The sequence below is a fragment of the Pezoporus wallicus genome, unplaced genomic scaffold (assembly GCF_028554395.1).
Source record: "Pezoporus wallicus isolate ANWC-B61680 ecotype Strahan unplaced genomic scaffold, APGP_CSIRO_Pwel_v1 contig_3486, whole genome shotgun sequence".
Taxonomy (NCBI): Eukaryota; Metazoa; Chordata; class Aves; order Psittaciformes; family Psittacidae; genus Pezoporus; species Pezoporus wallicus.
In genome coordinates this window covers 2943861-2966457 of record NW_026642292.1, presented here as the reverse complement: position 1 = coordinate 2966457, position 22597 = coordinate 2943861, and the positions used below count along the sequence as shown (strand labels likewise).

The 22597-nt window shown below is 47.1% G+C and overlaps 1 long non-coding RNA gene across 1 annotated transcript; it reads left to right on the top strand.

Moving 5' to 3' along the window:
* The first annotated feature begins 4494 nt into the window (after window positions 1-4494).
* Window positions 4495-8294, top strand: LOC130609498 (uncharacterized). Its single transcript, XR_008974793.1, has 3 exons — window positions 4495-4584; window positions 6002-6104; window positions 8033-8294. It is a non-coding gene; the product is annotated as an uncharacterized LOC130609498 (long non-coding RNA).
* The last annotated feature ends 14303 nt before the right edge of the window (window positions 8295-22597 follow it).

The window sequence follows — 22597 nt, the reverse complement described above, 5'->3', positions numbered from 1 at the left end:
ATTTGTTCCACTTGCAATGGGTTTTCTCAGCTTGATTTCTTCCTGTTGTCTGCTGCACTGACAGCCCATGTGCCATCACCTCACAGCACAGCTGGCTGGTGCTATGGGCATGGCAAAAAGGGCACAGGGAGGGACCGCCAACTGGCACAGGGCACACTGCTTCCTTTTGGTCTCTGCTTTAGCCACAAAGCAGATGTTTCCCCATCTCAGCTCTATGAAGCTGGTAGGGCTGTGCCCAGCTGCCCAGAGCAGACTGCATGCTGCATGTATGTCCTGAGTCATTTCCCTCTTGTTTTTCTTGCTGGGCCCTGCCTTTTTAGCCCAGTCTGCAGTGATGTTTCTCTCCTTCTTGGTTTGCCTCTCCAAGTTATCTTGGTGGGCTGAAGGAAGCCTGGCTATAGTTTGGGCCATATTGTAAAGATGCTGTCGTTGCTTATCGACGGCCCTTGTTATGGGTGGATGTTGGGCTGGATTTTAACTCATTCCAAAGATCAATAGTTTGGTCTTACTAGTGGTGGAACTCATACCTCAGCTTGGCCTGGGTAGGCGGCTGGGACAGGCACAGCGGTTGGGCTGGAGGTGTTTTGGCTGGGCTGTGAGGAAAGCCGGGTCTGCAGTGGTATCACCAGACCAGAAGGTGCCATCTCACTTCATGAGAGCATTGGCCTGTGCTCTGTGCACAGAAGAAGGGCTGTTAGCAGGGAAAAGGAGATGCTGTGGTGACTATGGCAGGCTAGAAGCCTGTCAGCCAGCATGCAGGAGCTCCAGCTCTGGCGGGGAGGTCCTGCAGCACTGCAAGAACAGGGCTGTGGGCTCACGGCATGCAGGCTCAGCATGGGCACGATGTTCAGCTCTAGTTCGCTTTCACATTTTCTTCAGATATTGACACTAGCAGGTTCCATAAGTCATCTGAAAACCCTACCCAGTTCTTGGCAAGGCGAGTTCCCCTAAAGGGAGGTCTCCGCAGTGTTAGAGCAGGCAAATTGTCTCCTGACAGCTAATTTATTCCTGGGCTCTTCTTCCAAGCCATCTCCAGAGATCTGAGGCTGTGGAGCTGCTACTATGAGTGCGCATATGTGTGCTCATGTTTGTGGATGTACATGCTGGCTGGAACACTAAACTCCAGCCCATGCTAGTTTTGTTCCTGATGCACTGCTTTCTTCACTCTCTACCAGCTGTGCAGCCAGAGACCTTCCAGAACGAGTGCCAAAGGGCTGCACCAGACCCCTGGGTGGCAGCTGGCTTTTTGGTTGATGGATGATCCACTCTGAACATGGGACAGTAATCTTCAGAGGAAGAGACCCAGAGAAAGTGTCAGAGTTAATTGCTTTGAGCCTGGACAGCATCTGTGGAGGGAGAGGATGGGCAGCTCTGAGAACAGTGTGGTTTAGAGGGGAGGAGAAAGCAAAAGGGAAAATAACAGCATAAAACAAAATGTCAAGGGCTCTTGCTTGGCTAGGAGGACAGAAGAGGACTTGGGTGTGTTACAGCAGGATGGGAATCAGCCTCTACCAGCACCCTTATTTTGTCATTGACTTCTTACATCTCGATGGAAAAGAGCTGCTGAGGATATACCACGGTGGGACACTGCAGCCTCTGCCCAGAAATACATGCCACGTGGTTACAAATGGGAGAAATAGGGGAAGCAGAGCGCTGTTGAATCTCTGTCCCCATAGCCTGTATTGGGATGTTAATGAGAAGTGCTCAGGCAGGTCTTTTATGCGTTATGAATTCAAACAACAGATTCTGCTTGAGATTATACTCAGAAGCAGCAAAATTTAGCTTGCAAAGGCAACTGTGTTACTACAGTATTCACATAAAGATATTCTTGAATTTCACACTACATTACTCCAGGGAAGCCATTCTGGGCTTCACACCAAACCAGCTGCATGTTGGGAAGAGGGTTTTGTCACTTTTCCATACATCTTCAGCTGGGTCAATGAGTATAGTAGCCACTGTTACTAAATCTTACTGGGTTATCTCTAGGCTCCTACCAGGCCACAGAGTATCTCTCTTTCCACAGAAGGGCTTTGACATATATGGGTCAAAAGCGTTACAAGTGCTGAGTATTAACGTTGATATTGTTAAGGCATGTGCCGATGGATGATCCCACTGCGCAGTCTTTCAAGTTATTTTTCTTGTTTGGCCATGGAAGGATGGAATGTGGCACAGGGGTTTTGCAAGGTTTGGGGCAGAGCCAGGAGCCCTAGAGAGAGAAACTTGTGAGCACCACTGTTCTGCTTAGGTCTTTTATTAATATCAGTTCAAGGGGAAATCCACACCAGTCGTGGGCTGAGGTGCCTCTGAGAGCTCCTACAGGCTCTTCACCTCCTCTGCTCTAGTGCTGTGTGCATAAAGAGAACGTGTAGAATATTCCCAGGCACAAGCCTTCTAGTTCTTTGCTGGAAGGACAAACCGCATGCCCTGAACATCTGGCATAACACAGACTGAAGGGAAATGGTGACGTTGAATGGAAAAAAGTGATTAAAATTAACACCAGTTAACAAGTAAAAGTTGCCATTTCTAACATGAAACTGGAATCTTAGTGGCCAGATTAGACTAATGCTCCATCTAGATCAGTCTGCAGCCTCCAAGAGTACTTCGTCCTAGCTGGCCCAGAGGGAGGTAGAAAAGCCACACAAATGGACAACACTTAAGACTTGCCAACTGGAGAAGTTTCTTCCTACTCCATACTTCTGTTTATAGAAGGTCTAAACTAAATGAGAAAGTACATCTCCTGACATTTATAAATACATAGGTATGTATTTACATATAATACAGCTGTGCCTGTTTTCAATAATTACTGAGTACCTTGAAACCTTTATAACCAGAGCAGGGCACAATGACTAACCAACTGACTTTGTCTAGCTGGTCCCAGCCATTTCTTGTGACACAACAGCAGCAAAGACTGAGTCACAGTGGTCACCAGAGCATCCCATTCAAGCCCTCCTATTCATATGAATCACCTGGCTCTGTCACATCACCAGATCATCTTGAGCACTTGAGTTATGTGGGCTGAAGTTGAATGACCAAGACCACATGAGGCATCTCAGTTCCCAAGATCAGTTCAGATGCTCCAGGAAACTGCAGGTTTTAAAGGCCAAAGATGACCTTTAAAAATGCAGTAAAGGTGTGCTCCACCTTTAATATTTAATCAGAGCAACTAGTGTTTGGGTTTGTTTTCTTCCACTCAAACTGATGCTGCCGACGACTGTTGCATTGGTTGTGTTAAAAGGTAAGTTGGGCTTGCGGAACCTTTCCTGTCCCTTCCCATTTGTTGGCCTGGGTTTTAGGCTGTAGAAAGGACTGTTGGGAAGCCAGAGAAAAGATACTACTGGTCACTGTGGAAGGAAGAATACCTTGATGAGTGGAACTGCTGCTGTGATGGCTTTTGGAGAAGGAGTAAAGAATGGAGGCTGTAAGGTTTTGGCTGAAGAATTTGGAGGAGGCGAAGTGGAAGGCCTTAAGGTGAAGACAGTTGGACAGGAGAGGAAGGTGGAGGACCCCTCCATGGTATGAAGTCCCAGACTTTGTATGTGGGGTGAAGACGGATTGGCTCTTCCTATTGATCACCACTGCCTGGTGATCCTACTGTGCTGGGGTAACATGGAGGCTGCTGAGGGGCATGGTCTCATGGGGATGTCATTGGTCCCAGCCTGAAAGAAGACAAGAAAACACTTGATGTGATTCAGAGTACAGCCTTGCAGGTACACCACAAGCTTAACCTGCAGGGATCCCAGTCCCAGGCTCTCTGCCCTCCTCCTGAAGCTGCCACCAAGGAGGATGTGTGGGAGAAGTGTGGCAGTACCTGATCCATGTTTCTGCCTTGGGAGTCCCCGTCTCTGTGCTCACCATGTAGTATTGACTTCATGCTGCTTTGTAAACTCATATTTTGTATGTTTCCTCTGCTGGTGAGATCACCTGACAATACTCAGTGCTAGAGGGGGACAATTTCCTAATAGATGGAAAAAGAGCATCCTGGTTCCAAGCACTTGTTAAAATGTCTTTAAGCCCCCAACCACAACACACTCTGGGGTACAACATGACTCTGTCTTTCACTGGTTCTTTGGTGACATTGCCAGTGACTAAAGGTTTTTCCCAAGCAGCAGAAAGCTTAACCCTTGATTTACAGCAAAGACTGATATATTAACACCAGCAGTATTTCTCTTTTGCTGTTGCCAGTGTGTGGTACAAATCAGTGAAGAGTTGCTATACCTCTTCCTCCTGGGTTGAGTGGAAGAGATACATGGGGGGATGCAAGAAGCTGTCCTGCTGTTACAGATGGGACAAAACAGGAGGCCAGCCAGCTTCCACTCATAATAATCAGGAGTTTGTTAAGGGTTCTAATCATGCAGAAATATTTTCCCATCAGCTCATTACAAACTGTGACAAGGTTTCAGCTCTGGGTTGTGGCTGCTTTTTGCCTTGCTGGAGGTAATGAGGGCATCTGCTGAAGGCTTTGGTAGCTCATGTGGTATGACATGTGGGTGATGTGGAGAGGGAAGGGGAGGAAAAGGGGGCAGGAGGCAGAGCCAGGAGTAGTGAGGCTGCTTCAAGGGGCAGGGTTGGTTTGCATGGAGAAAGGTAAGTATTTCCCTGTTTCTCTGCCTGGGAAAAAGCAAAGGGAAGGGTGGGTATAGAAAGTCCTGCTCCTGGAGATGATGGTGGCTTTTGGATGCATGTTAGTGTATCTCTCTTCGGACTTCGCAAGCCTAACAATGACTACATGTCTTGTGTGTAGGCTGTGGGCCTAGGATGGTGTGTGATGGCAGTTGAGGACAGGTGAGAGAAGCTGTGAGAAAAGCAAAGTAGTGCTGAGGCATTTGAAAAGTGCTGTATTCTGTGGAGGTCTCCACCTGCCCAGTTTCTTCCTTGTCCTGTGTTGCTGAGGGGAGTTTTGACTTTGCACCAATGTGTTGCTCATGCAGGCTCAAAACATTGTTCTTGGCCCACCAGGCCTTTTATTTTGCCCCCTGGGCTTTGAAGAGATTTGACCATTTAAGGAGAAGCTTGCAGTAGAAAGCTCTCTTGGAGATTCAAAACATAAACCATGTTTTATTAAGCAGGAATTGACACTTTTGCTGAAGCTAATACTAGGTCTTATTGACTGATCTAAGCTACCAAGCCTATTGACCCTGAGAAGCTGTTCTTAAATGTGGAGATGTGTGGCAGGCTGTATTTATTATGAAGATAACCCATGCTCTTGCTAATCCTCCTTGTGTCAGCTACTCAATAACCTCCAGATTCCTCTGGATTTGCAAAGCCATCTCTCTGCTGAAACAAACATCCTCATCTCCTGCCATCAGTGGCAAAGGTCATCATCAAGGTGGAAGGGAAGAGCTTTTGTGAAGTGACAGAAATCTGTGGCAAAACTGTTTTGGGAAGGATTTCTGTAAATTCACCACCTGCTTTGCTGTCAGGGAGCTAAATAACAGATTTTGCTTATGCAGACCCTTCAAAGCAGTCTTGACTTTTTCAGGATCTATAGAAAGTCTATGCTGCATCCTCCCTTCCCTCCTGGGGCTCCTCTGTGCCTGATGCTGTGTGGCCATTGGGGCTGGAGATACTGCAACAAATGGGGTGGATGTTTCTCTTAGCTGCAAGGACCCTCTAGAAATTTGAGGTATGGACAATGTCAGAGGAGCAATACCCAGCTTGGAAGGAGTATTGGCAAGGCTAGGAGGCTGCTGTCCAAGAAGAGGTTGTAAATGGAAAGGAATGGTTGAAGATAAGCTTGAAAAGCATCCGTGGGCTCTATGGTCAGTCAGGAAATGAACCTGAGAAACATCTGTTGGACGTTGTTAATGTATAGAGGTGCATGTCTCTGGGCTGCATTTCCCTCCCAGCAGCCTTTGTTGAAAGTGGATAGCTATAGCACACAGGAGAGAAGGCACATTCTCTACCTCTTGCACTATTTTTCTGACTGTCTTCCCAGTTTGCAACACACAAGACAGAAGCCACTTAGGAGTTAAAATAATGCTATTCCTAATATGGTGTCCAGGTACTGGCTAGCAGCAAAAGCTTTCAAGGAAAAAGGCACTTGGAGTCTGTTTGTGTTGGGGCATTAAATTAGATTGACTTTAATTTGGACAGAAGTATGGCAAGTACAAAAATTAAACCACAAGTAATTAGCATCTAGGAAGCAATTAATGCAGTGATGCCATAGTGAGCTTGCTGGGTTTAAGGTTCTTGGGTGTATTCTTAGGTTTTTGCTTCTGCTCTCTCTGTCTACATTGCTTCACACCTGGATTGACCTGCCTTTATAATGTGTCCTTGACATCCAGTCAAGGTGGTTTTGAAGCAGAAACGCTTCTATTAGAGTACTGGTGGGAAACCTGAAACTCTTTTTCTAGTGCTAGTAATAGTTTGTATCCTCTGCTAACATGGCTGTGCCTTTGTGCTACCATCTGAGCCCCTACAGAGTCTCTGAATGTGCCTGCCCTCTTCAGAGATACTTGTTTGTACTGGGTGAATATGTTGGAGCAAATGCAGATCAGGGCCACTAACAGGGCTGGTGTCCCAGTTTGGTACCTGAAGACTAAGGACCAAACCAGACTTTCTGTTAGCACTGCTGCTGCTTGCTCTTATTCTCAGGCTATGTTTCCCTGTGCACAGTGCCATTTCTCTGTCCAAGCACAAGTAGGTAGAGAGCTTGGTGCAGTGACTATGGAAGCCTTGAAAAGATGGTGGGATTTAGCCAGGAAACTTTCAGGTACTTGTGTGAATTCTGCATCGCATGATCTGGAGGGTACCTGACGAGTCGTGCAGCCCAGTGGTGCTGAGGTGGCTGCGCGGTACAGCTCCTCCAGCGGGCAGAAAGGAGCATGATGAGTAATTACGTGCTGTGTTTCAACACTACACAGGGAGGTTTAAATGGCTCTTTCCAGCTATTGCCTGATTGCTGCTGTGTTAACAGGAGCAAGGATTCTTTCTCTCTTGGCATTCAAACTCCCTTCCCCCACATGCACTCATCAGCATTTGTAGCAGAGATTTAAACTTAAAGCTAATCTTGCTGCTATTTTTGCAATCTTCTACCTCACTATCATCTCTATACTTCCTTAACAAAACTGTGTCACGCCTGCTATCCATCCATTGCAGCCCCTTCCCTTTCGCTCAAGGTGTTGGCATTTAGACCCTAAAAGGCGAGCTTATTTCTTGGCATGCACAGTTTTTGCAGAAGCAGATACAACAAGAGAAAGCCATAGAAAAGGCACATTGGCTCAGTTTCATTAACAAACTTGGCTTTAGGGAGGATGAAATTTACGCTGAAGCAAATGGCCTGAATTGGACTACAATGACAGATGGAGATCTCCAGGCTTTCAACAGTCGTGTCTCCATCCCTCCCCTGCCCCCCAGTATGCTCTAGGATGGCCATCAAAAGAGACTTGAAGGAAGAACTAGGATTTCACTTTGGACTATAGCCATCTCTCATGATATACTCAGCACTTCCTTTCACTTTTGTATGAGTTGGGAAAGGGGAGGGGAAAAACTTGAGTAAATTGTTAAGGTAGCCTGACTTGGTGTCTACATTAAGATGCTCTGTTTCCTGAAGTGTTATGGTAACCTTACAAGGATAAGGTTACCATAAGCATAAGTCCCTGACTGCAGGTAGTGCATGCCTACTTAATAACCTGTGGGTGGCTGCCCATCTCAATGTCCTCATCAGCTGAGCCATGTAGCCAACCTTTGCTTCAGATATATATCCTGTAGTGGGGGCAAGTAACCTGGAATTGACCTGCTTATCTGGGATGAGGGTCCAGATCAGGAAGGAAAGACAGGATTAATATTATAAAAAGTGAAAGGACAACCCCCGAATGGTTAGCATAGCTTCTGGAGCTGGGCACTGGTTTAGGAAGATGGAGGGAAAAATTGGTGTGGTTTTGGACATGGTAAATCCAACTTAACACAAGTATAAGAAAGTGAAGTTGGGTTGGGATTTTTTTTTTCCGGAGGACTAATGGAGAAGGTGCAGCCTTGGAGAGGACCGAGATCACAGGGTGTGGAAGTAAATAACTATTTTTGTTATAAAAAGTTTGAGCAGTTCATCCCAGCCTTCTAGTCTCCTGGCAACAGTGAAGAGCAGACCATGCTGGGACCACTATTTTAATCAACCTAATTGCAGATCCTTCCTCTCCTCCCCCAGCAATCAGCCTCCTGGAAGATGGAAAACCCTTTTGAGCACGTCATCTAAAGGACTTGAAGACTCTAGTTTGCCACGCTGCAGTTACACATTGCTCAGATCTATGTAGTACTCTTGTTTCATGTTCCCTACCTGTAATCAAGTTGTTACTCTTTTGGGGGGGTTGCATTTTTTCCCCTGTTATATTAAAATGAATTTGTTGCTTCAACTTCACAAAAAAAAAAAAAAAATCAGTGGGACATTAGCTTCCAATGGGAGTGCTTTGTATTTCTGACCTGTTTCCCTAACCGCCTCTCTGCTTGCCTACTGTGTTCAGAAGGCCTCACTACCTCCTGCTCCTGTCCACTCTCTACAAGTGCTTTCTTGCCTATTCAGAATTGTGAAACAATAAATGTTTAGTGTACAAAGCATACAAAGATAAACATCTACTGTGATCATGAGAAACATCACCTGTTTTCATCCTTTTTTAAAAGAAATGTGTATTCTTCTAATACTTTCTCAGGGGAATTAGTTTAATCCTCACCTTCTCAAGCTCCTGAACTTCTGAAGCCACCTGGACTGCCTTTCCAGCATGGTCAATGAGAAAAATCAGCTCTAGTGCTGACATGGTGAAACATCGCACAGTGGGACATTCTGGTGTCCAGGATGATATTGTGAACAACCTTAGATTTGTGTGGCTACGCTGATGAACTGGTGTAATGGCTGGTGTGAAAGTGCTTCAGCTCAGTTTAATTAAACTGCTGCACTTACTTAGTGCAAAGGAGCCAGGCTGTCTTTGTCCCTCGCTGTCTTTCACTGTCTCCACTGGCAGTAAAAGACAAAAAATAATGCTGGTTTGTAGCTTCCTCCTTGAAACTGTGTACACAGTATATGGGTGAACAAAACCCACCACTCGGCTGCCAGTGTCAGCTGGCAGGGCACATCACAGGCTTCCTCTCCTTGCTTCCTCTTGTCCAAAGCACCAGAAAACAGTTATGAAGCCATTTCTGCTCATTTTTTTTCTGGTTATACTTTTCCCCTTCTTTGTTCAAAAGATTCACCTCACATCTGTCCTTTAGGGAGGTGACCTGAACTGCAGACCCACCTCCAGCAATGTCTCTTCCTAGGTCACTGCTAGAAAGCCTCTGCTCCCAGGCATGAAAATAGTCTTCTGTTTGTACAGCTGATACTGCAGCACCCCTCTCCCACAGGAAACCGGCCTGAGAAATGGGTAGGACCCAGCAATGAGAAGTTGCTGGAGGTTCATGGCACCTGTGAATTCTGGGTGCTGTGGAAGCTCTCCTGTCTTTCTGCAGGTGGTCTCTGAAGCACTGGGCAGTATCTTGAGCTCTGCTACGAACCTTGATCAAGGTAAGCTGGAAGGCACTGAGGGAGGCTGATGCAGTTCTTTTCTCCCCACTCTGGGCTACTGTTGTAACACAGCAAAGGCCTGTCTGAAGAGCTGGGAGCAGCACGGAGCCCTTGCAGGGGCACTAAATAAAACACCTGGTGCTGCTCAATGGCTCCTCGATTCCTGCTGTATTCTTGTGGCAGGAATCTTCCTTTCTTCATTTGTATCTTTGCACTCCCTAGCCCTTTTCTCTTTTAAAAATTGACTGAGCTATTAGATTTGCAAATGAATGGGCAGGGAAGTCACAACAAAGGGAGCTGGAGCTGAGGAGCGCAGGTATAATTACTGTAATTAACTCTAGCAGCAGGGGCACAGCCAGCGTTGGGAGCATCGCTCAGAGATGCCGTGGGCGAGAGATGGGAGAGGAAGGATGGCCAGGGGCAGAGATCGCCCTCTGCGCCACGGGTCCCTGTTCCCTGCTGAGCGCGGTGATAGGAAAAGCGTGGTTGTGTCTTGCCCCTGCGGCAGAGCTGCTCGGACAGGCTGCAGGGACCCCCTTCTACCCAGATGAGGTGCAGCGGGAGCTCGCTCTGGCTCATACCACAGTTACTCCGTGCTCTGCCTGGGCAGCCTCTAAGGGGTGGCCCTGAGCCTTCATTGCCCTTAAACCCTTGGGAGTGGGGGCACCCATCTTGCGGCAGCACTAGCTCCTTTCCAGGCAGGCAGAGCCAGAGCGCCGGGAGGAAACGCCTGCAGCGGCTGAGGCCTCACAGGAGGAGCTGGGACAACAGGGGCCAGCTGACGGCTTCTCTCAGAAGCTCTTTAGCATCAAAACACATTACTTGCTGGCTTTGCTCGGTGCTGGTCTGTGCCTTTATGGCTGATCTAAGAAATGGCATTAATTATCCTCATTGCTGGCATACTGAATAAGGAGCATGACCTCAGTTTGAAGAGGGTTGCCATAGGTGCATATGGGCACACATCTATGGCATGGAAGGGGGTGTTTCATGCATTCCTAATCATCTTAACAGCAGAAAAGTCTAATGATCACTGAAGATGGAAGTGATGCCTTTGCCCTAATTCTGCTAGTTACAGTCCTGGGCACTTTTTCTCCTCTCGGTGGTATACATGTTCATAACCTGTGTCATGTTCATCTGGGAGCACTGCAGGGCATGGCATTCCCAGTGCGTGCTCCCTTCACATTTCCATGGGAATGATCTGCCCTCCAGCAGAACAGCATGGTGCATTGCTTGCGTGATGGGTCTTGCAGCAGCTCTAGCTCTTAGCAAAAGGGCTTTTCCTCTTATAAAGAGATGAGGGCTGATTTCAAACACAGGTGTTGCAAACGTTAGTTGCCATTGGTGCTACGCTTGGGGTCTGAGACAGATACTGATTTTAGGATTTTGTCATCTTTGTAGACATGACCTTAGTTTACTGGGTAGCTGCACAACATTTAACGTGTGAGATGTTTCCACAGGAAAACATTTAAAAAAACCCAGCAACAAACAGCCTCCCAAACTATTTTTGGGACTGCACAGACCAGTGAGCCTGAGATGTAAACACATTTCCTAGCCTGGGCCTACTGAGGCATGTGCAGGGTGCCACAGGGCTCTGTGGCTCTGTAGTTGCCCCTACAAGCAGTTACACAGGTTTGTTAGAAGAGGACTGTGTTTTTTGTTGCTAAAAGATTAATGTCCTAAGGTCTGTTCCACATAGGGTTGAGAGTACCTTGGTGTGTCTGGTGTATTTAGAAAATAGGTTTTCTGAAGCTGGGTAGGGACTGGTGTGTGTGTTGAGCTGTACTGTAAAAACTCCAAACTCCCCCTTTTCATTGTGGAAAATATCTGAGAGAGGGGGAATGCAGCTTCTGTTTAAACTTGCTACTACTGATCAAAAAAGCTATAGGAAATAGGATTGGAAGGGGCTTTGAGAGATCATCTGGTCCATCTCCTTGCCCCAGGCGTGTTCGGTGGCACCTTCTTTGCCCTTGACAATATTTTGATTGAGCTCTGGACCATCTATTCCAATGCTTCCCTAGTCTTAACAGATTAACTCAAATCTCCCATGATGAAGTTGGATTTTTTTGTCTCTTATTCACCATGGGCATGGAAAGTAGATTATTATTTCCGTGATAGCAGTGTTCAGCTATTTGAAAACTGTTACAGTGTCTTCCCCCAGTCATCTCTTCCTTTTTTATTTATTTACTTTTTTTTTAGCATATAGACAACCTTTTTCTGTTCTGCCTGCTCCTGCTGGCCATGGATCCTAAACCTGTGACCAATACCCTTCTTTCCTGGTCTCTCTCTCATCTGCCTGTTTCAGAATGGGACACCCAACACTGGACATAATCCTCCAGGGAAAAACCTACATCACAGGTCTGTCATTCCCAATATGCCTGCTTGTCCTGTGGTGGGGAGATGTGGTTTTTACTACTTTTTACCTTGTGTTGTACAGTAGTTTCCAGACTCTTTTTTTCAGGAGAATTGCCACCTAGACAGCTGTTCCTTTTCCTGTATTTATGAACTTGATTATTCCTGCTTAAGTCTAATTACACGAATATGTCCTGGTTGAATTTCATCTTGTGTTCTCAGATCATTTGTCCAATTTGCTGTGATTGTCTCGTGTTCTATTTCTGTCCTGCAGCGTATTCAGTCCCTCCCAGCTTGATGTCATCCGCAGATTTAATAAGTATACTCTTTATTCCATTATCCAAGTCATTAATGGAAACACTGACTAGCACTGGACCCTCCAATGAACACCTGTAGGATCCACTCAATACATCTTTCATCTGACAATGAAATAATTATTACTATTTTCAAGAAATGTTTTTCTAGCCAAATGTTATTATCCCACAGTGGGCTCACCCAGACAATCTTTTCTTGAATACTGTGAGTCACATGTCAAAATGTCAAAAGCTTCACTAGAGCCCAGACATAGCACCCGCTGCCTCCCCAGCCCTGTTACCCTTCTGGAAAAGGAAACTGTACTGCCATGACTAAAGCTGCTCTTGCAAATCCATACTGGTTGTTACGCTTCTCTTTAAGAATGATTTCTACCTTAGGTTCAGAGCTCTCAGGTTTAAAGGATATGGCTCAGCACTTGAAACTTGAACTTTAAAGCTTTCAGCAGCTTCATGTATACTTGTAAAATCCACTTCATGCTTGGACTTAGTTACTTACTAATAATATTTATACCGAAGAGAAGACTGGGTCCCAGGAAACCCTGATGATCAGTCACACACAAAGAAGGCTGAACTCAAGAACAGGCACAAGGAAGCTTGTCCCTAGGTCCTGGTCAAAAAATATATCTTGAGTGAGCCCCCAGGTTGCATGCCCTGTGGGCAGCATGACTGCAGCAGCATCAGCTGCTTTCTTCAGAGATGCAGCCACCAAACAGGGCTAGCTGTGACAGCCTGACCTCCTCAGGCTGAAGAGCTCAAGTCCTCACCTCCCCAGACAGCTGCATTGGGCACTGGGCTACCTAACAGACACCATATAGGGACAGTGTTTAAAAGAAACAGGGTAAGCATAGTCTTACATTCCCTAAAGAAATAACCTGCATCCTGATCCAAGAATGAGGATCAGGTTGTGCATTCCAGTTTCTCAGAGGTGTCCTGGGCTGTGAGTTTGGGCAGGCACTTTGCTCCAGCCATGTCCTCCCTCCCTGTGCATGCCACTGATGGCTTTGGTGGCCTGTGGCCCCATCCACCCTACCTTGCCCAAGGGGGATGTGACCATCTCTCTGCCTCAGGTGAGGAATGGTACTTGGCTCCAGAAAGCTGGCTTTCTGGGCTGAGCTTTGTCACACCTGGATGTGATGCTGAGTACCTCAGCTATGTGCTAACCTGCAACAGCAGCCTGCTCGAATGGGTTTCTCACTGTCTTCTGCAAACACGGGCATTTAAATGCTGTAGTTCAGCAGACAGCTGTCAGGGAATCTCAAATTGCAATTGTTTACCTCTCTTGTTGCTGGGATAATTGAATGGTAAAAAGCAGAAATACTGACTCCTCCACCCCACCAATAAGTGCATTTAGGTATTTTTAGCAAGCAAATGTGCCAAAAATTGTAGAAGCTACTAAATATAAAAAGTCTCCTCTTTTTTTTTCCTTTCCTTTTTTCTTCTTTTCTTGAAACCTTATTGCTGAGAACTGTGCCTCATGTACTTAAGAGAGAAATGAAGCAATCAACAGCAATTTATATTTTTTTTTCTAGTTTGGGGAAATGTTTTTGTTCTGACCCATTAATTCCCAGCTGTATTCCAACATCACACAAAGCAATGTTAGTGTGACTGAAGGGACTCTTTCTAAAGTTCCAAAGTTAAGGGTTTGTCAGCTCTGCCAAGGAAAGACTCACCTGTTGCTGCACCATGTGGTGAGTGGGTGAGAGCTGGGTGGAAAATACAGGAGAAAGGGAAAAAAATAAACACAACAGCCAGCATGTAGAATGCCCTTTTACTTGTCCTGGGTTAGACCCCTTCCTGCCTGTTGCTTGTCCATTTTCACATCTGAAGCCCTGATGCTTAAGTTAAGCCTTCACATATATGTATAGGATCAAGGGGCTAAGATTGGAGCTTTTCAGGGCAAGGATTCCGTAATTAGATGCTAGAAAAACTCATAGCACACTTTTAGAAATAATTAGAAAAATAATGGCTGATGCAAATTTGTGGTAAGATGGTGTGACTCACCAAAATGTCATCAGATTACATTCAAAAATGTTATCCAGTTGCTTATTCAAGTAACTTTAAGCGCAGTAAATATCCTCTAACTCTTAGGTGCTGCTGGAGTACATTATAGTGCCAGCAGAACTGGGATGCATGTTTGCTGCTACAATAGGTCAGGTGGCCACAGCAGATCCAGTTTTCTTGTGGCTTATACTGTTAGAAATCAAGAGTACTTGTGAAGCAGAAAGCAGGTATTCTGCTATAAGGAGAGCAGCACCTTCCCTTGGTATCCAAAGGCCTGCTTCCTTATGACTTACGGTCTTTTCCTCAGATGTTTCTGATGTTGACATGTTGCTCACTTTAGCCAGGGCCCTTAAGGCAAGGCTGGGGAATGGTATTTGAAAAGAGCAAAGGTTGCAGTTTTTGGAGCTACTGCAACATAGAAGGAACATCTAGAAGTGTTTTAGCAGAACAGGTTTTTCCAGCTCTCTAGGGAACTGGGAGCAGTTGAGCCTTATTTCCCTTCTGTACTGAAACCTTCTTTACAGAGGGACATGTGTCTGGCATCAAAACCAAGAAGACTAACTGGGAAATGTGGGAAGTAGCAGAGTCCTTCTTTGGAAAGAGACCTCTCTGGTGTGCAGCACCCTGGCCAGGCGTGACCTCTCAGGCCATGCCTCTGTCAGAGATGCAGCAGATTCTTGGTGCAGTAAAAGGCCCTGCTGCTGTGGAATCTCTGCACAGATCTCTGTAGGGATCCTCCACAGGATGCAGCCATCTGGTTGTGCATGATCAGTGGTTGCAGGGCAGGAAGAGCTTCTTTAAAGATGCTGATTACTGAGCTCTGGGGTTTACACTTGTTCTCAGTGGGTTCAGCTTGGCTACCATCTCTGATGTACATGTCAGAGGGGACATCTTCTAGGGAATGGGTGCAAACAAAGTCAGAAGGAGGGCAGATACCAGCATGGAACAGAGCTTGGGGTCCAGCTTGCTAAATCATTGTGGTTTTGCAGACTTGCTGGCTTTCCAGTGAGTAGGAATTTGAACTTTGTTGTGACATTCATTGGAGCACTCTCCTGTTTGGGTTCTCTGCTGGGTGGTTGATACTGTTGAATTCACATTTCCCATGTCCCTTCATAGAAACTTGGCTTTTCTCTGCTATCCGTTTGCCTGTTTTCACGAAACTTGTAAAAATATAATACCAGATGGAGATGGAGCCATGTCAAAGGTTTAGCTGAAATTTGCCCACAAATTTAAAAGCTCTGGGGAGGTGGAGAAGGCAGGAGGAATGTGAGGCTGCTGCTATTGCCAGCAGTGTATCTGAATGAGCCAGGCTTCCCCAGGAAGCAGGCTTTGCAAAGCCTTAGTATCTTCAGCAGAAAGTACCCAACAGGCTCTTCCTTGCTGTTGCTGTTAGTTCCCAGAGGGTGCTTACAGCTTGCCTTCTTGGGAGACCATGGGGATGGGGTCTTCTCCCTCTTATGCTGTCAACTCTTGCAGGGACTCGTGTCTTGACATACCTCCATGGCCTTCATGCACCTCTTTCTTTAGCCTTAGTCCTCTTCTGTTCTCTGCATTGCTCTTTTCTCTCTCCTTCCAAAACCCTCCTGCTCTTCTTTCCCTCTCTTCCCCTTTCTTGCCACTCCCTTCTTCCCTCTTACATAGAGCTGGCTTGAGGAGCAGCAGAGAGGGTTAAGCCTGCAAGGTCTCATGGCTGCAGAAGCTTTGGTGGCCTCATGCATGGTAAAGTGCCTTTTTGGCATGCAGAGCTGTGAGCAGCCTCCCTCTCCCCCTTCTCCTCCTCAGGCTCTGCGCCAGTGGGCAAGCATCTGCAAAGCAAAATTACAGAGCTCTCTGGGTAATGATTTGCCCGTTCTGTACAGCAGGTGGCTGGAGGCTGAATCCCCACCACTCCCTCTCAGCTCTATTCCCATATTCCTCCCTTACAGTTGCTTCCAGCCAAGGGAGGCCAGGGGAGTCACCCTCCCGGCAGAACGATGCCATTGGGGTGAATCTCTCTGCAAACAGCTGCAGTGGGCTCCCACCAGAAAGCCCAGATTCAAATGCCAGCCATGTGCATGGGAAGAGAGAAGATGGCATCTTCACTCTAACGTGTATAACATGGCTGTGCAAGACCGCAGCATCACTTCCCGTCTGTCTATTCTTCTCTGGGTGTCAGGGACAGAGATGGGGAGTTGGGATGCATAAGGCAGGTCACTTATAAAACTCCTGTCAGTTAGATCCTGTGAGTCTTGAACTGATTGCAGGAACCCACCAAGCTCTGCTAACATTGCTGGGGAGGAGTTTGAAGGCTGCCTTGACTTTCCTGCAAAGCTTCAGGATAGTCCGCAGTAGTTGCTCCTAGTTGTAACTGCTTAAGCTGTTGCATTTATCTGTATTTCCTCTGCCTTTTGCTTACCCAAAGAAAGGCTCAGCAGGTGTATATGCAGCCTGCAGGCTCACCAGTGAAAAGGCTAATCCCAGCTGTGCTCCATCCATGCAATTTTCCCCCTCTTCTGTTCCCTTCATACTGCTGATGAAGGTTTCTTATACCAGTGCCATCCTGCTTTCCCCTCCCTCCCTGCCAAACCCTTCCTGTAGCAGCAGCAACCATAAGGCAGCTTGTAGGATTCCCTTTTGCTGTTTTGGGACACATAGTCCTTTTACACCAGTAGAAGGGAGGAGTGTCAGGCTCTAGGCAAAGAAGAGCACAAGACCCCTAAGCATGTCAGATCCATTTTCTTTTGGCTGCTGGTGATAAACTCTGAGAATTAGAAAAATGAAACTGTTCATCTTTTACACTGTTAGTAAGGGTAGATGCTGTATGCTGCTCTGGATAAGAATCCAACCTGACTCTCTACACCCGTGTTATACTTTGATTCTCTTGACGCTCTCTCCTCTCAGAAGGAATACCAATAGCAGCCCCTTATCCATGTTTATCTTGCAAAATAAATATTTAATAAACAAAGCCAAATACTGTTAAAGGGCATTCTGGGACATTAACTTATTCCCCTAAGCAATAGAACAAACAAAGCAACTTCATTAGCAGCAATATATAACAAAGTCCTTTGGGTGGAAGAGCTGGGCTTGCTCAGGTAAGCTAGGGTCTCTGGAGGCTGGGATGGACCAAATTACACTCACAAGAACAGAGGCTCTCCTGTGCCATGAAAATGAATGTCCCCTTGAGGAGGGCTTCAGCCTGGTCCCTGCAGAAAACCTGCATGATCACAAATTGACGCACAAAGCTGGGAGAGACCCAGATCCATAGCCTTGTCACAACTCCCAAAGGCAGTTGGTGTGTCCAGAGGAGGAGATGTGAACGTTGCTGTCCCTGTGTGGTTGCCTCTGGGGCTCCATGTTACTTACGCTTTTTGGCCTCTGCATGAAAACAAAACCCAGTGAGCAATAACTTCATAACAGCAGACAGAGGAAGATAGGGTGAAATGGGGGATAACAGGAGTGTGGATTATGGTGAGGGAGGAAGTGAGGGACAAAAATGACCACAGAGGGGATGAGCCTAGGGGATAGAGATCTGTGAGTAATGACCTCTTCCTAGTTTCCTTCCAGAAATATAGTTCTTTTTAATGCATTGCTTTCTGTAAAAAATCACACATGAGAGCACACCTTTATATAAGATTTCTGCATGAAATACTTAAAAATTTGTTATAATCTGATAAAATGTTACATGTATCACAGTATTTTGCCTGTCTCTTGTATCTTCTCCCTGGTGATCTTAAAGCATATTGACAGCTTTCTATTCATTAAGTTTCCCAGCATCTTTCTAGGTCAGACTTACCTCTGGTTTACAGAAAGTAAAATTTAAACTAAAATTTAGAATAGCTAAACTGAGAAAATGACCCAGTATCCCAGGCCCCAGCAATGCTGGTTAAACTGAAGCCTGTCCCATCAAGGCAGTCACCTGTACAGGGGAGTCAGTGACTTGTGCAGAACCTGAGGAAGAGGAGGCTAGTGGTGCTTCCTGCCAGCAAACATCGCTGCCTTGTCTTTGTGCCAGTACCTTGTGTCAGAGCTTCATTCACTGGTGTGGGGGTGACTCCAATGCAGATCCAGCCATGTGAGCAGTTCAAAAAGGGAGCTGTTAAGTGCTCAGGACACAGCCACTTTGGGCTTCGAGGTCTGTGATTGTGATCAGGGCAGGTTTCTCATTGCTGGGGCCATCCAAACCGGCTCTGGCTCCTCCAGCCCTTCTCCAGTCCAGTTGTTCCTGACATCTCTGCATAATTCAGCCGAGAAACACTGCTGCTGGGAGCCAGGTGCCTGCACATGCTGCCTTGTTGGTGGCATCAAGGCCTCGGCCAGTGCTTAACTTGCTCTTAGCACTATAACCCTGCAGAGAAGACACTGCAGCATGGGTGTGGAGAGGTCTGTCTCCCTTGACATGTGATGTACCTACAGCAGGTGAGGATTTGGTACTTTCAACATGAGAAAGGCAAAACTGGGGATGGGTAATTGAGTCCCTTTGGACCCCTTCACTATCTCTATTTCTTTTGGGGAGCCATGGCTTCTCTGCCTCTCTTAGCTGCTGGACAGCTCTGTCTTAGCTGCTGGACAGCTCTGTCGCAGCCTGTTAAGTCAGTGGTTTCTTGCAGCACTGCCCTGGCACTCCCTGTGCTCCTGCATGCTGGCTGACTGTGTGCGTGTGTGCTGGAAAAAGACTGAGGCCAGATGCCTGTCCCAGGAGACTATTCCTGACTAGCTCGGCCAGGCTGGGCCAACAGCGGTGGTTTGGTGGTGACCCTGTGGGCAATGAGTTTGCTGTCCTGTTCCTGCATTGCCTTGTCTCAGAGATTGCCACCTACAGCCTCCTTCATCCCTTGCCTGAACTGCTTCCCTCATTGAGAAGCTACTGGTAGAGAGGAGCAATGGGGGGCTTTCTGCAGCGTCCCTCTTGTGATCTGAGATCAGGGAGGCTACCTGTGCTCAGGGAGCTCTTACTGCTGACTGGGGGCTTGGATCTTTTCTGTGTCCAAAGAGAGAAGGCATGATTGGATTTTGATCTCAGATACAGCTGCACTGAGCCAGACCTATTGGTCTTTGGTGAACCAGAGCTGGTGCAGGTCCTCAGGGCTATCAAAGCAATACAATTTAACCAATATCAAATTCTTCTACAACTAAAGATGTTCTCACACCCTGGGAGGATGCACTGCAGATCCAAGTCAGTCTGGCTTGAAAAGGTGTGCTCAGTCTGGATCCTGGTCCTTTCCACCTGCTCTGCAGCATGCTCTCCTGAAAGTGATTCTTCTCAATCCCCTACACATGTGCCACTGAATAAGGAACAGGAGATGCTGCCAGAGTTCATGCTGAGAGCCACAGGGATCTAGAATAAATACTGCCATGTAATAGATTTTTATCCACTGCCTTGTCATAATCCCCATCTGAATCCCTTCCAAATTGCAGTCAGGCGGCTGTTTGTACAAGTCAAACATTGATTCAGCTGCTCTCAAAAGGGATTTGGGGAGTACAGGCTGGAGGGAGTGCTAGCCAGGGAGCTGGAACAATGGGCTTCATGCTGCATGCTGAAGGGTTAAACTTTTTTCAGAGCACCCAGCACCAGAGTAACTTCCCTTTCCACACAGGAGGAGGAGGTATTCACAGAAAGGACAGTTGCTTAAGCAGTGAGCCTGACACCCTGAGGAGCTCTCCATGTTCAGCAAGGCTGTGGAGGGCAGGATCACAGCTGCCTATGGCTGCGGGCTGGGAGATGACCTTGCAGTGCTGGGAATCACCTGCTCCTCTGGGGTCAGATCAGACTGTGGTTTCCTCAGCATCCTAGGTAGCGTGTATGGGGCTTTGTTTCCTGGATTGTACCTGGAGCTTCAAACATTCCCTGTTGAAACCCTTGGCTAGGATTGCTCTTCTTCCTATGGGCGCTGGGTGGCAGGGGCATGTCCTGCTGCCCGTGACATGGGGCCTCTCCCATATTTTTCTTTGCCTATCTCAGACTACCTGTGTGAAGGGCAGGAATCCAGAACTAGTTCTGGAGTCCTAGGCAGTGGCTACCAGCACCACTCTGCTCACACTATCTGGCTTTCTTATCGTCAGCCAGGATTTTCCTCACGGACAGACCTTTCAACCCCTCACTGTGTTTTATTTCTGCTTCATTTCCTGCCTCATCAATGGGCTTCAGCATCATGCTCTTCTCTTTGCCCAGCACTTCCCTGGTACTGGCAGGATCAAAGCAGACATTCGTAGCCTTGGCCCTTGAGGTTGAGAAAGTTTTGGGCAGCTGCTTACATCAGCCTTGCAGCTACTATCATGATGGAGGGGTACAGTAAATGTCTAGTAGCCAGGACCAGGACTGTTTTTCTCTACCAGTGGTGATTTCTGCAGGGATTAGCCTCTTGTAGAGTGCTTCCGTTCCCATGCCATGCTCAAGAGCAAGGGAGGAAATCCAGCAGTGCCAGTTGCAAGTTAAGTGATCGTATCTCACTTCTACAGACTGGGACAGGCTGGAAACAAATGTGGATTATAGGTCAGTGGGGTAGAGACCAGTTCTTGGCCTGTGCCTGTACAGCACTGAGCCCAGAATTTGGTCATTAGTGAGTAATTTTACAAATTCTTTCCTTTCTGCTTGCTCCAGATGGCCATGCCTGCCACTTCACAAGGATCCTGCTGGTGCTGGATTAGCTATGCAGTGTCTCCAGAAGGGTATGGGGGTGGTGGAAGTGTTTCCTATGGTCCCTATGGTTCATATGTGATTTTTGGGCACGAAGATCTTGGGGATCATGCTGTATAGTCCTAGGCACTAGTCCTGGGCACTGCAGCCTATGGTCAGCAGCTACTGCTGCTGCCTGCAGTAGGGCAAAATGAACAAGACAGAGGTAAGCAGGAGGGAAGGATGCAAAGTGGCTGAATGGCTGCTGAACATTGTTTCAGAGGTGGGGGCTAGATAACCGTCAGTGATGGTCTGCTGGTGCAGGCAAGAGAAATCTCCCTGGCAGTTGATCACTAACAGATAGATCAGAAAGGTTCAGCCTTAATCAAAGCCAGATCTGAGCAAAATCTCAGGTTTAGCCTAGGAGGAGTGTTGAGCTATTGGTGACATGGCTTAAGAGTTTCTGTGTGGGGTATTTAGGCTCATTTCCACACCTGCAGCAAACAAGTGGGATTATGGTGCCAGGCAGAGTGGCTGCAGCTCATTGACTGGCGCATCCATGTGTAAGGGAGCAAGGGGATTGCTGGCAGTGTTTGGCAACTATTTTGGCTTGAACATTGGAGATCAAGTAGAAGTTCATTGAGGTAGAGAAAACAAATTAACCACCTGATTCATGGAAAATCCTGCTGTAACCAGCCTGGCCATGGACTCAGGGTCATCTCAGGTTGGAGGGAGAGGAATGGGGCTGCCCACTCTCTAGGAGAGTGAGAGCAAGAGGCTTAAGGCTCCTCAGTGCTACGGAAAGTAACGGAGTGCCCTGAAGCTCACAGCCCTGCTTGAAAATGATGGAGGCTGACAGATCTGGGATTAATCTAAAGGTTTCAGCTCTCTGAGCACCGAGTGGAAATTCGCCTGGAAACCACAGTGCAGGAGCTCAGCATTACAAAAGCACTAACCGGATGGGGGGAGGCAGAGGCATACGTGGGTCAGATAGCTTGCCCCTCCTGATTATGCACAAAGGCTACAGCTCTTGTCTCTTGCTCTAACAGCCATGTGTCTGGGTAGGGAGAGAAGGCATCCAATGCTAATAACAGCATCAAAAATAGGCCATTTTGGGGATATTTTAGGCAGTCTCTGCTGTAGGGGCAACTTTGGATTGCTAATTAGATGTAAAGGCAAGGCTATACTCGCAGCACTTCCAGTTGTACCTGGTCACACTCTTGCAGCAGTTGGGTGTTTGACTGGGTCAGGCAGCCTGCGCAAATACTACAAACTGTGATTTTGTCTATGCAGGTATTTGTAGGTGCTTCCACTCTCTCTTCCCATCCCTGCCTGTGTGGGATGGGAAGGGAGAGTGGGAGGCTGGCAAAAAGCTGGAGCCAAGGTGTGCTCTGCTGATGCAGCCTTGGACTTCTCTTGTTCAGCTTGTCTAGCTGCATAAGGGAAAGACTACCTCCCACTGTGTCTATAGCTTTCCTGTGAGGCTGAAATGCTGATCTGGATGTGAAAGGCCAGGGCATGCCTTGTCATCTGGCTTGGCATCCATTAAAATTATTGCTTTAGCCCATAGTTATGGGGACGTACCAACCTTTGTAGTACATCCAGGTGCAGCCTGCTAGGAAGGAGGCTATATGGATATGCATATGCTCCCCTTCCCCTCAGACACCAACAGCCTTCACCTAGGACTTCTCAGTGCAAGAAAACCACTAATTCTAGTACATCCTGCACTACTTGAGACTCTGAATATTAGCACAGCTGTCAAACTTAGCCACATCTGCGCATTCATCCCTCCATATCTGACTCCAATAAAACCACCACCACCAAAGCACTGAATGCATCACAGTACACAGT